Source organism: Oncorhynchus clarkii, chromosome 29 (assembly GCF_045791955.1).
Source record: "Oncorhynchus clarkii lewisi isolate Uvic-CL-2024 chromosome 29, UVic_Ocla_1.0, whole genome shotgun sequence".
In the NCBI taxonomy this organism is placed as follows: Eukaryota; Metazoa; Chordata; class Actinopteri; order Salmoniformes; family Salmonidae; genus Oncorhynchus; species Oncorhynchus clarkii.
Window position 1 is genome coordinate 3,968,617 of NC_092175.1, and position 13,588 is coordinate 3,982,204.

At 45.6% G+C, this 13,588-nt stretch overlaps 1 protein-coding gene across 2 annotated transcripts in view; it reads right to left on the minus strand.

The window, feature by feature from the left end:
* The window catches only part of LOC139388713 (volume-regulated anion channel subunit LRRC8A-like), a 40,890-nt gene extending 32,422 nt beyond the window's left edge, over positions 1-8,468 (minus strand). For both annotated transcript variants that reach the window (XR_011629312.1, XM_071135566.1), the window contains exon 1: positions 8,310-8,468. The gene's annotated coding sequence lies outside the window, so the exon portion shown is untranslated. The remainder of the gene's footprint in view (positions 1-8,309) is intronic.
* Positions 8,469-13,588: the final 5,120 nt, after the last annotated feature.

The following is a 13,588-nucleotide window of genomic DNA, read 5'->3' on the forward strand; positions in this document are numbered from 1 at the left end:
TGTTGGGGCCCCAGGATCAGCGACGTGAAGATGTTGTCTCCTACCTTCACCACCTGCGGGCAGCCCGTCAGGAAGTCCAGGACCCAATTGCACAGGGCGGGGTTGAGACTAGGGATGCACCGATATTACATTTTTGGCCGGTACCAATATCTGAATATTTCCTTGCCAAATAAAAACTGATACCAATATTTAACATTTTATCGGCCATTTAAGCATTCTAGTACAATGAAATAGTTGAAACACTCACACACTGACCAAAAAGTTATTTTTTTGGCATTTACGTATGTCCCCATTACCAGTAAAACATAATCAAAACCCATTTCTTTCACTTACTTGCTGTGCTGTTTTGGTGTTCATTTGTTCAGTCGTTCATTCTCAACCAGGATTTCATTATACATGTCAAGCAGTGAAGTTTCAGCTGTGTCTGTCCGTGGCCTTTCTTCCTCGGTTCGCACTGTCACTGTGTCCGTTTTCATCTTGTCCAGCTGTGTCTAACATTTCACGTAAACCCTGTTTTTTGTGTGCATTGAAGTAAAAGGTCCTTGTACCTAGCATTGACCATGGTGGTGACAGAGTAAAGAGGCTCAGAGAGAATGGCACGAATCACTTGTTCACAGCCTTGAGAACTTTTGCAAGTTCTCTGTGTCGGCAGTTTTGTGGAGCAGGCGTCTCAATGCCATGACAGAGGGTATCATGTCTGCTGCAGACGCAGTTGATTAGCTTATTTCTCGAGTCAGCTGTTCAAATGGAGCTAGGGGTATGTTCATGTTACCAAGTTTCAAACATGTTCTCAAATGTCATTGAAATGGCAGCAGCGGTATGAGAACCAGCACATTCTTGAGCATGCCATACAGTTTTCCTCAGTACGAAATCCTTGTCGACCCACTGTGCTGTCAGACTCAGCATGCTCATGGGGCTGACATCGCTGGTCCAAATGTCAGTTGTGAAGCTAAAAGCAGTGATGCCCATAGCAAGTAGCTCATAGATGTGCGTTTCAACAATACTATTTAACTCCAACATCTGCAAAATAGCACCTACTTGGTAGTGTGTTTTCCTGGGGCTCAAGGTGCTTGACCAGTCGGGGAAAGCCAACATCATCCATGACAGAGAATGGTTGATTGTCAAGGTCAATGAATTCCATTATCTTGGCGTTAATGGATGTGGCCTTTGAGTTGTCTTGCTGAAAATGTTTTACTCTTTCAAATGACTGCTCGACTTGAACTTGTTTAGTTGTTGGACGTGTGCGCTTGGTATTTTTCTGCTTTTGTTCTGTGTAGCGCTGTATTTTTGTGGCGTCATTACATAATCTACCTACGTTTATATTAGGTATGCACGTCAGCTTTGACATTGGTTTTGCACATTGGTGTTAAACTAGACACTGGCCCGATGCTGGCATTTTTAGAAATATATCGGGCATCCTTAGTTGAGACGCAGGGCCTCAAGCTCAATGATGATCTTGACGGGTACTATGGTGTTGAATGCTGTAGTCAATGAACAGCATTCTTGCATAGGTATTCCTCTTGTCCAAATGGGATAGGGCAGTGTGCAATGTGACGGCGATTGCGTCGTCTGTGGACCTATTTGGGCAGTAAGCAAATTGAAGTGGGTCTAGGGTGACAGGTAAGATAGAGGTGATATGATCCTTGACTAGTCTCTCAAAGCACTTCATGATGACAGAAGTGAGTGCTATGGGGCGATAGTCATTTAGTTCAGTTACCTTTGCATTCTTGGGTACAGAACAATGGTGGCCATCTTGAAGCATGTGGGGACAGCAGACTGGGATAGGTGGAGATTGTAAACACACCAGCCAGCTGGTCTGTGCATGCTCGGAGGACGTGGATAGGGATGCCGTCTGGGCCAGAAGCCTTGCGAGGGTTAACATGTTTAAATGTCTTAATCACGACGGCCACAGGGAAGGAGAGCCCACAGTGCTTGGTAGAGGGCCGCGTCGGTGGCACTGTATTATCCTCAAAGCGGGCAAAGAAGGTGTTTCGTTTGTCTGGAAACAAGACGTCAGTGTCCATGAAGTGGCTGGTTTTCCTTTTGTGGTCCGTGATTGTCTGTAGACCCTGCCACATAAGTCATGTATAAGCAGTTGAATTGCGACTACACTTTGTCTCTATACGGACATTATGCTTGTTTGATTGCCTTCCAGAGGGAATAACTACACAGTTAGGCCATATTTCCAGTCGCCTTGCCATGGTTAAATGCAGTGGTACGCGCTTTCAGTTGTGTGAAAATGCTGCCATCTATCCACGGTTTCTGGTTAGGGTAGGTTTTAATAATAGTGGGTACAACAACTCCTATACACTTCCTTATAAACTCACTCACTGAATCAGCGCATACGTCAATATTATTCTCTGAGGCTACATGGAACCTATCCCAGTCCGCGTGATCAAAACAATCTCCAAGCGTGGATTCCGACTGGTCAGCCTTGCATTGAATAGTCCTTAGCACGGGTACTTCCTGTTTGAGTTTCAACTTATAGGAAGGGAGGAGAAAAATGGTCAGATTTTCTGAAACAAGGGCGGGTGAGCATTGTGGAAGTCAGAGTAACAGTGTTTGTGTTTTTCCCAGCGCGAGTGCTACAGTCGACATGCTGATAGATCTTAGGTAGCCTTGTTCTCAAATTTGCTTTGTTAAAATCCCCAGCTACAATAAATGCAGCCTCAGGATATATGGTTTCTAGTTTGCATAAAGTCCAGTGAAGTTCCTTGAGGGCCGTTGTGGTATCGGCTTGAGGGGGGATATACACAGCTGTTACAATAACCGAAGAGAATTCTCTTGGGAGATAATACGGTCGGCATTTGATTGTGAGGAACTGTAGGTCAGGTGAACAAAAAGGACTTGAGTTTCTGTATGTTTATACAATTACACCATGAGTCATCAATCATGAAACATACACCCCTGCCCTTCTTCCCGGAGAGATGTTTTTTCCTGTCGGCGCGAAGCACTGATAATCCAGGTGGCTGTACCGACTCCGACAGCATATCCCGAGAGAGCCATGCTTCCGTGAAACAGAGTATGTTAAAATCCCTGATGTCAATCTAGAAATCAACCCTTGTCCTGATTTTGTTGTTATCTGATTTTGTTGTTACCTTGTTATCTAGGGACTGGACATTAGCGAGTAATATACTCGAAAGTGGTGGGTGGTGTGTGCGCCGCCGAAGTCTGACTAGAAGATCGCTCCAGTCTCTCTCTTCTCCGGCTGCGTTGTTTTGGGTCGGCCTCTGGAATCAGTTCAAATGCCCTTGGCTGGGGCGGACAAAGGATCTGCGTCGGGAAAGTCGTATTCCTGGTCGTAGTTCTGGTAAGTTGACGTCGCTCTGATATCCAATAGTTCTTCCTGGATGTATGCAATAACACTTAAGATTTTCTAGGCTAACAATGTAAGAAATTATACATAAAAAACTAAATACTGCAACGTTTCCTAAGAACTAGAAGTGAGGCAGCACTCTCTGTCGACGCCATCTTTCACAACCATCAAGCGCTATGATGAAACTGGCTCTCATGAGGACCGCCGCAGGAATGGAAGACCCAGAGTTACCTCTGCTGCAGACTATACGTTCATGAGGCCTTAGAAATTGCAGCCCAAATAAATGCTTCAGAGTAACAGACACATCTCAACATCAACTGTTCAGTGGAGACTGATGAATCAGTCATTCATGGTCGAATTGCTGCCAAGAAACCACTGCTAAATGACACCAATAATAATAAGAAAGTCGCTTGGGCCAAGAAACACTTGCAATGGACGGATGATGTCCGCATGTGTGGTTCTCACTGTGAAGCATGGATGTGGAGGTGTGATGGTATGGGAGTGCTTTGCTTGTGACACGGTCTGTGATTTATTTCAAATTCAAGGCACACTTAACCAGCATGGCTACCATACCATTCTGCAGCCATATGCCATCCCATCTGGTTTAGGCTTAGTGGGACTATCATTTGTGTTTCAACAGGACAATGACCCAACACACCTCCAGGCTGTGTAAGGGCTATTTGACCAAGAAGGAGAGTGATGGAGTGCTGCATCAGATGACCTGGCATCCACAATCCCCCGACCTCAACCAAATTGAGATGGTTTGGGATGAGTCAGACCACAGAGTGAAGGAAAAGCAGCCAAGTGCTCAGCATATGTGGGAACTCCAGGTGAAGCTGGTTGAGAGAATACCAAGAGTGTGCAAAGCTGTCATCAAGGCAAAGGGTGCCTATTTGAAGAATCTCAAATATAAAATATATTTTGATATGTTCAACACTTTCTTTGGTTACTACATGATTCCATTTGTGTTCTTTCATAGTTTTGATGTCTTCACTATTATTCTACAATGTAGAAAATAGTACAAATAAAGAAAAACCCTGAACGAGTAGGTGTTCTAAAACTTTTGACCGGTAGTGTAGTGTCAAGAAAAAGTATGTGAACACTTTGGAATTATCTGGATGTTTGCTTAAATTGGTCATACAATTTGATCTGATCTTCATCTACTCACAACAATAGACAAACACAGTCTGCTTAAACTATTAACACACAAACAATTATGAGTTATGTCTTTATTGAACACACCGTGTAAACATTCATAGTGCAGGGTGGGAAAAGTATGTGAACCCTTGTTTTAGTTCAGCAATATTCTTGTGATGTCGGGTGTGAACCGCTCTCGAGGTCATGCCACAGCATCTCAAATCGGGTTGAGGTCAGGACTCTGACTGGGCCATTCCAGAAGGCATATCTTCTTATGTTGAAGACATTCTATTGATTTACTTCTGTGTTATGGGTCGTTGTCCCGTTGCGTCACCCAACTTCGGTTGACCTTCAATTGACGGACAGATAGCCTTACATTCTCCTGCAAAAAATATTGATACACTTGGGAATTTAGTTCTGTCGATGATAGCAAGCTGTCCAGGCCCTGAGGCAGCAAAGCAGCCCCAAACCATGATGCTCCCTCCACCATACTTTACAGTTCGGATGAGGTTTTGATGTTGGTGTGCTGTGCCTTTTTTTCTCCACACAGTGTTGTGTTCCTTCCAAACAACTCAACTGTAGTTTAATCTATCCACAGAACTTCCAGGTGCTCTTTTGCGAACTTCAGATGTGCAGCAATGGTTTTTTTGGACAGCAGTGGCTTCTACCGTGGTGTCCTCCCATGAACACCATTCTTGTTTGGTGTTTTACATATCGTAGACTCGTCAACAGCGATTTTAACATGTTCCAGAGATTTCTGTAAGTCTTTAGCTGATACTAGAATTATTCGTAACCTCATTGAGCATTCTGAGCTGTGCTCTTGCAGTCATCTTTGCAGGACGGCCAGTCCTAGGGAGAGTAGCAACAGTGCTGAACTTTCTCCATTTTTAGACAATTTGTCTTACCATGGACTGATGAACATCAAGGCTTTTAGAGATAATTTTGTAACCCTTTCCAGCTTAATGCAAGTCAACAATTCTTAATCTTAGGTCTTCTGAGATCTCATTTGTTTGAGGCATGGTTCACATCAGACAATGCTTCTTGTGAATAGCAAACTCAAATTTTGTGAGTGTTTTGTATAGGGCAGGGCAACTAACCAACATCTCCAATCTCGTCTCAATGATTGGACTCCAGGTTAGCGGACTCCTGACTCCAATTATCTTTTGGAGAAGTCATTTGCCTTGAGGTTCACATACTTTTTCCAACCTACACTGTGAATTTTTAAATTATGTATTCAATATAGACTAGAAAAATACAATAATTTGTGTGTTATTGGTTTAAGCACACTGTGTGTGCCTATTGTTGTGTCTTTGATGAAGGTCAGATCAAAGTTTATGACCAATTTATGCATAATTCCAAAGGGTTCACATACTTTTTATTGCCACTGTGTGTGTGTAATATATATATATATATATATATATATTACATTATCTCCAAAATGTCAGACAGAATTATAATCACTTGGTGAAGCCTGATTGAACTGCAACATATCTTTACCACTCAAATTGTTTCCCTGACAGTTGCCTGACATAGTATTCAAGTAGGCAGATAGAGAGCTTAAGGCTTACCTGCCACCCCACCTCCTGCATCTTAATTTATGTTATTCCCCGGTAGATTGATCGACGTAGTCTGATCGTCTGGGCTACAGAAATCTGAAAGCATACCACTAACAGAACAGTCCTTGTGTAGAAATGGGGGTACAGGAGAATAGTAATTGCCCAGCTGAACATTGGATGGTAATGCATTTCAGTAAGAGATTACCTGAGTCTGTTTTAGGTCTCCATCCAGAACAAGCAAAGATGATGACCAGTCTGTTAAATGGGTATGGCTTGTTTTACGTAAGGCTTTGAGGAGAGGAGTAAAATAAGAGAATTTGGTGGCCGGTTTTCAGATCCTACCCTCAGCCTTATGTAGGTACAGTGAGTCAGTGCTCCCACCTTCTGAAGACAAAGCTACCATTGTCCAGGCAGGGCTGCTTTGTCCTGGCAGTGTTGACTGGCATACATTAGAAAAAGGGCCAAACATAGAAATATAATTACTAGAAGGCCCGTCACCACTGCGATTTGTATGTACCATGATAGGTACACTAATTGGAGATGCTAGTTCTAATAATTATATTTCTATGGGGCCAAACCTGAGCCAAACTTATATCACTGAGTCAAGGCCAAATAACCTCCTCCAAGGGCATTACTGCTCTTTACCTGGAACTACAGGGAGACAATCTTAGAGAAAATATCAAAGAATGGTCCCTGTGAAAATAGGGAACAAATACTATCCCTATAAAAGAGCATTAAGATGTTGAGTGATGTAGCTGAAATTCATCAGAGGGTGATTTGCACTGCCAAGAGGATCCAAGGACAGTTGAGACAAATTACATTTGATTTACAAACATGGTGGTGCGTAGCAGACAAACAAGCCATTTGTTAGCAACCTAATCAACACCACGTACTCGACAAAGAAGTTAGAGGTCAAGTTGTTTGTAACATTTTTACACACAGGGTAATTACATTGTGTCCCTCTTTATGTCAGCCTTGTAAAAGAGATGTTGACTTTCTTCAACAATGTTTTGAAAGTAGACCAAGGCTGAGACAGTAGCACAGTCCAGTGCATAGGATTAGCGTGAGGGCTGTTTGTGTTTGTTATGATCTGGTGAGTAACTTCAAAAATAACACTCTGCAGAACATTCCAGTGACCTCGCCGATGTCCAGCCCCAGGGACAGACAGTGTCACAGAGAGACAAGATGTCATCATCATTTTATGTCAGGGCATCCATGCTCAGGTGTTATAATTGGATGGAGGGGGGGACATGTAGTGGTGGCCGTTTCTTTTGGAATAAATAGCAATTTTGTGAACAGTTCAACCTCTGAAATAAAAACACTCCAATTTAGCCTTGATGTCCAACTCACATACAGGGTTCTGATGGCATCAATGTGATGTGTACATTTCATTTATAATTTTCTCCATGAGGTTCAGTGGACAACGTTAAGTGGCCTGGCTGGCAGTCCTATATGATGTTCTGGACAGTAGCCTACCTGAGGTGCCCCCAGGGCAGGTAAAATGCCAACAGACAGCAGAATATTGCTTTTGGCACTAGCGCCAACTAACGCTAACTTACATATCGATACTTGGGAGTGAAAGTATCGATATGTCGTCCAAAATAATATCGCGAAATGTAACTGTATACATTCTTCCTCCATCACTATCCAAATCCATTATTTGCTGAAATGCAACTGCATAGAATGACATGCTGCCAACTGATGTGCTATTACAGACTGCAGATAATCCAAGACCGGTGAGCACTTAAAGGCCCACTCAATATGTGCTTCTGTGTGCCATTGTTTGAGCTGTTATTATTTTGTATTTTTTTTACAATACATGTTGTAAGGCCTACTTTACATTTTTCCAAATAATCATTCCATATTGAAATATCATCCCATGACATTAATTTAACAAGTGTATATCCAGAAATCATTCATTATCGTCACTAACATTTTATTCACATTGCAACGATTTATAGGAAAGTGATATACAATTGCCTACCTAGACTGGTGTAACATTAAACCGCTGTGAAATCATAAAAATACTAAGAGTCTAAATGCGTGTGCCAGGTGCCGGTTGAATGGCACGTGTTATGGCTCCAACAAAATGCACAATCTGATAATGAAGCAACAAGCCACAAAAGACAGTTTAAGTGTATATATAAAGTCGTTTCGTGTCTATAACAAAGGTAGAATTACGTTATCACCGACAGTCTTTGTTGGATTCCTAAACAACACCCCGGTGACGCTGTTACGATGTCATACACAGGAGTCGCATTTTTTCTCTGAACATCATAATGTATAAAGTCCTTACTCACCTAATTTGTTACAGTAACTGTCTTTATCCTCTTCAGCACATAATTGAAACATTTCGTATTGTTTCACAGAGGGGCAATGTTACGGTTCACACTAACCATCCGCAGCACGTGTGTGTCGTGAGCAACATTAGCATATAGTGGAATCGGTGGTTCGCCTTCAAAATAAAAGTCTGCATTTGAAACTGATGCAAACGGATAAAAAGTCAAAACATGCCACAATTGAACTATAATTATATACAAATTAACAAAATACAATTATTAGTTCATTTGAACCCCCAAAAATCACACTGGGGATGTATTTGAATTCAGAATTTAATTGGGGGCATACTTATATGCACTGTACAGACTAACCTATGGATTGTGCACCCATGACATGGGAGATCAGCCACTCAGTGACACCCACAGAACACCACTATGTAGAATTTACACAAATATTAGTGTTTTAGCTATTATTGCAAGACTTTAACTGTGGGAAATCACCATCCCAGTCAGTATATTGTGTGTATTGAACATTCATATTGAACTGCACAGCCTGACCTATGGATTGTGCACCCATGAAATGCAGTGTGGATAAGCATCTCTGGAAGTATAGTTTATTAAGTTACCATGTACTTCCCTCTGGAAGTAGTTAATTAAGCTACACTAAAACTACCCTCGCAAAATATACATTTCTTAACTAAAGTTACTTTGATGGATGGAAACTACAAATGTAACGTCTGTGCTCAATGCAATGGCACTTATAAATGTAGATCCTTCAAACACCCACAAACAGGGAGATCGATCCCAATCAAAGGTGTTATTACGTGCTCCACTAAGGCAGTTATTTATCTTATAACTTGTCCTTGTGGTAAAAATTATGTGGGTAAAACAAAGAGCGAATTAAAAGTACGTATCTCAGAGCATCGTAGCACCATGTAAAAACTTAACTTACCCAGTTGCGGCCCATTTCTTGGAAGAAAACCACTCGATTTTGTCTCTACGTTATATTGGCATCGAACACGATCGACAATTTATTGTTAAAACGAGAGGCTGCCTGGATCTTTAATTTAAAGTCCCTTGCTCCCTTCGGTCTCAACGTAGACTTTGATCTGAAGCCATTCTTGTGATTATTGTGATTTTGCTTATGTAGGCTTATGTAGCCAAATTGTATCTATGATTGTATGTTATCCATTTATGTTTTATGTATGTTATTTTAATATATGAGAATTAACCAATGATATCAGGCCACAACTGGCCATGATTACAGACACCTGTGTGTGTCTTTTGACACTATATAAATGAGTCATCTCACAGCGTTTGTCATTATACCCTGATGAAGACAGCTTGTCTGTCAAAACGTTGGACATAAAAATGATTGCATCTGAGCTCCTAGAGTGTGCGGTTCTCCTTCATTTTTTCAAGTGTTCTACTCCGCTAGCCAGCACCTCGACTAAATAGGTGAAGTTAATTTCGCCTCTAGATTACTTTGAAAAAGGAATTCACTACATCGTGATAAATTATCATATGTAAATCTGAAATGTCATCACTTTGGGGTTAATTTGAGTCAGTTACAGTAAGACAATAATCATGCAACAACAGGGAATGAGAATTATAATTAATTAAAATTTTTGTAGGGGTTGATACATTTGTGAGGAAAAATCAAGTCTGACTGTAGCGGGTGCGTAATGGGTGGCAGAGAAGTCAGGCGCAGGAGAGCAGAACTGGGTGATAACAGGAGATTTATTATGCAAAACCAAACGGCATCTAGAACAACAAGATAAATAGGCACAAAAATAACCCACCGTGCGCTAACGGGGAATGTGCACAGGCACTACAATAAACAATCCCACACAAAGACATGGGGGGGAACAGAGGGTTCAATATGCAACAAGTAATTGAGGGAATTGTGTGAGGTCTGAGGAAAAACAAGGTGTGAAGTGTGAGGAAAAACAAGAAAACACATGGAAAATGAAAAGTGGATCGATGATGGCTAGAAGACCGGCGACGCAGACCGCCGAGCGCTGCCCGAACAAGGAGAGGACCCGACTTCTGTGGAAGTCGTGACAGTACACCCCCCCCCCCCCCCCCCCCCCCCCCCGCCCTTGACGCCTGGAGAGGGCCAAACACCACCGGCCTGAGGAGAGACACATGGAACGAGGGGTTAATACGGTAATCAGGGGAGCTGTAACCTATAACAAACCTTGTACACTCTCCTCAGGACTTTAAATGGCCCCACAAACCACGGACCTAGATTCCGGCAGGGCAGGCGGAGGGGCAAGCGGAGGGGCGAGAGCTAGACCCGGTCCCCCGGTACGAACACCGGGGCCTCACTGCGGTGACGGTCTGCGCTGGTTTTCTGGTGCAGCACGGCCCGCTGGAGGTGAACATGGGCGACATCCCATGTCTCCTCCGCGCGCCTGAACCAGTCGTCCACCGCAGGAGCCTCGGTCTGACTGATGCCAAGGCAACAGAACCCGTTGGTACCGCAGTACGCACTGGAAGGGGGAGAGGTTAGTGGAGGAGTGGCGGAGCGAGTTCTGAGCCATCTCGGCCCAGGGCACGAACGCTGCCCACTCCCCCAGCCGATCCTGGCAATACGACCGCAGAAACCTGCCCACATCCTGGTTCACTCTCTCCACCTGCCCATTACTCTCGGGATGAAACCCCGAGGTAAGGCTGATCGAGACCCCCAGACGTTCCATGAACGCTCTCCAGACCCTCGACGTGAACTGTGGACCCCGATCAGAAACTATATCCTCAGGCACCCCGTAGTGCCGGAAGACGTAAGTAAACAGGGCCTCCACAGTCTGTAGGGCCGTAGGGAGACCGGGCAAAGGGAGGAGACGGCAGGACTTAGAAAACCGATCCACAACGACCAGGATCGTGGTGTTGCCCTGTGATGGACGAAGATCTGTTAGGAAGTCCACCGACAGGTGTGACCACGGCCGTTGTGGAACGGGTAGGGGTTGTAGCTTCTCTCTGGGCAGGTGCTTGGGAGCCTTGAACTGGGTGCACACCGAGCAGGAGGAAACATAAACCCTCACGTCCTTGGCCAAGGTGGACCACCAGTACTTCCCACTAAGGCAACGCACCGTCCAACCGATGCCAGGGTGACCAGTGGAGGGTGACGTGTGGGCCCAATAGATCAAAGGGTCGCGGACAGTAGACGGAACGTATAGGCACCCAGCTGGACACTGGGGGGGAGTGGGCTCTGTGCGTAACACCCGCTCTGTGTCCGCGTCCAACTCCAACACCACCGGTGCCACCAGGCAAGAGGCCGGAAGTATGGGAATGTGATCCATGAACCGCTCCTCTGTGTCATACATCTGGGACAGTGCCTTAGCGTTCTGGGAACCTGGTCTGTAGGACAGAGTGGAAAAAAATGGGTAAAGAACATGGCCCACCTTGCCTGGTGAGGGTTCAGTCTCCTCACCGCCCAGATGTACTCCAGATTGCAGTGGTCAGTCCAGATGAGAAAAGGGTGTTTAGCCCCCTCAAGCCAATATCTCCACGCCTTCAGAGCCTTGATAATAGCCAACAGTCCCCCACATCATAGTTTCGCTCCGCCGGGCTGAGCTTCTTCGAAAATAATGCACAGGGGCGGAGCTTTGATAGCATGCCCGAGCACTGAGAGAGCATGGTTCCTATCTCAGCCTGGGATACGTCCACCTCCACTATGAACGCCAAAGAGGGATCCGGATGAGCCAGCACGGGAGCCGAGGTAAACAGAGCCCTCAGGTGACCAAAGGCCCTGTCTGCCTCAGCCGACCACAGCAGCCGCAACGGTCCCCCCTTCAGCAGTGAGGTAATGGGAGTTGCTACCTGACCAAAACCCAAGATAAACCTCCGGTAGTAGTTGGCAAACCAGGGTAAGCCCAGCACCACGGGAAACGCAGGAGAATCAATAAGGAACAGATTGATTCTCTCCTTATGACCCTCCTGCGTAACCATATTAAGTGGAGCGGTGGCCTCCCTAATCAGCCCTGACCCTAATGGGCGACTATCTAGGGCGTGCACAGGAAAAGTCATATCCACAGGAACAAGGGGAATCCCTAAACTATGAGCAAATGAATGGTCAATAAAATTCCCAGCTGCGCCTGAATCTACGAGCGCCTTATGCTGGGAATGCGGGGAAAACTCAGGAAATGAATTTAACACATACATGTGAGCAACAGGGGGCTCTGGGTGAGCCTGGTGCCAACTCACCTGGGGTGACACGATAGTGTCCTGCCTGCTGCCTCGACTCCCTGAGGAACCCCCCCAGCACGACCAGCAGTGTGCCCTCTGCGGCCACAGATGGTGCAGGGAATGGCCCCTTCTCCGGTCGCCCTAAGTGCAGCACCTCCCCAACTCCATCAGCGTCGGAGCGGAGGTGCTGAAACTGACAGGTCCCGATCCGGACGTCCGCGGACAGTCAGCAGGTTGTCCAGCCGGATGGACAGGTCCACCAGCTGGTCCAATGTGAGGGTGGTGTCTCGGCAGGCCAGCTCCCGACGGACGTCCTCGCTCAGACTGCACCTGTAGTGATCGATCAGGGCCCTGTCGTTCCATCCGGCGCTGGCGGCCAGGGTCCGGAAGTCCAAGGCGACTGTGCACTCCTCGTCCCCCGCCTCAGGTGGAACAGACGTTCACCCGTCGGCTCGATCCTCAGGCGGGTGGTTGAACACTGCCCGAAAGCGGCGGGTGAAGTCTGCGTAATGGTCCAACGCCGCGTCTCCCTCACTCCATACGGGTTGGCCCACTCCAGGGCGAGGGCGGACACACTCTCACGACCCGAAGGAGCCAGGTGGACGGTCGCCAGGTAGAGCTCCAGCTGTAGTAGAAACCCCTGGCACCCGGCAGCAGTCCGATCATACTCCTACGTCGAATCCCGCTGGGACCGGGTGAAGGAGAGGTGGAAAGTGGGACCTGTTGTAGTGGGGCTGGTGGAGGCGCTGGAAAACCTCCTCCTCTCTCCCAACGATCCATCCTTTGCAGCACACAATCCATGGCGGTGCTCAGATGTTTGCAATATGGGCGCGTGCTGCTGGACACCCTCCTCTATCTCTGAAGGGAGGGCGTCTGCTCCTGCTGACTCCATTCTTTCAGGTGAGTGATTCTGTCAGGAGGTCTGTGTGTAGCTGGTGTAGAGGAGTCAGGCACAGGACAGCAGATATGAGTAAATAAACATATTTTACTTAACATATAATAAATGCAATACAAATACAGAGCCCACATTAACGGACCTTCCTACATAGAAACAATCACTCACAAACAAACATGGGGGAACAGAGGGTTAAATAATGAACAGGGAATTGGGG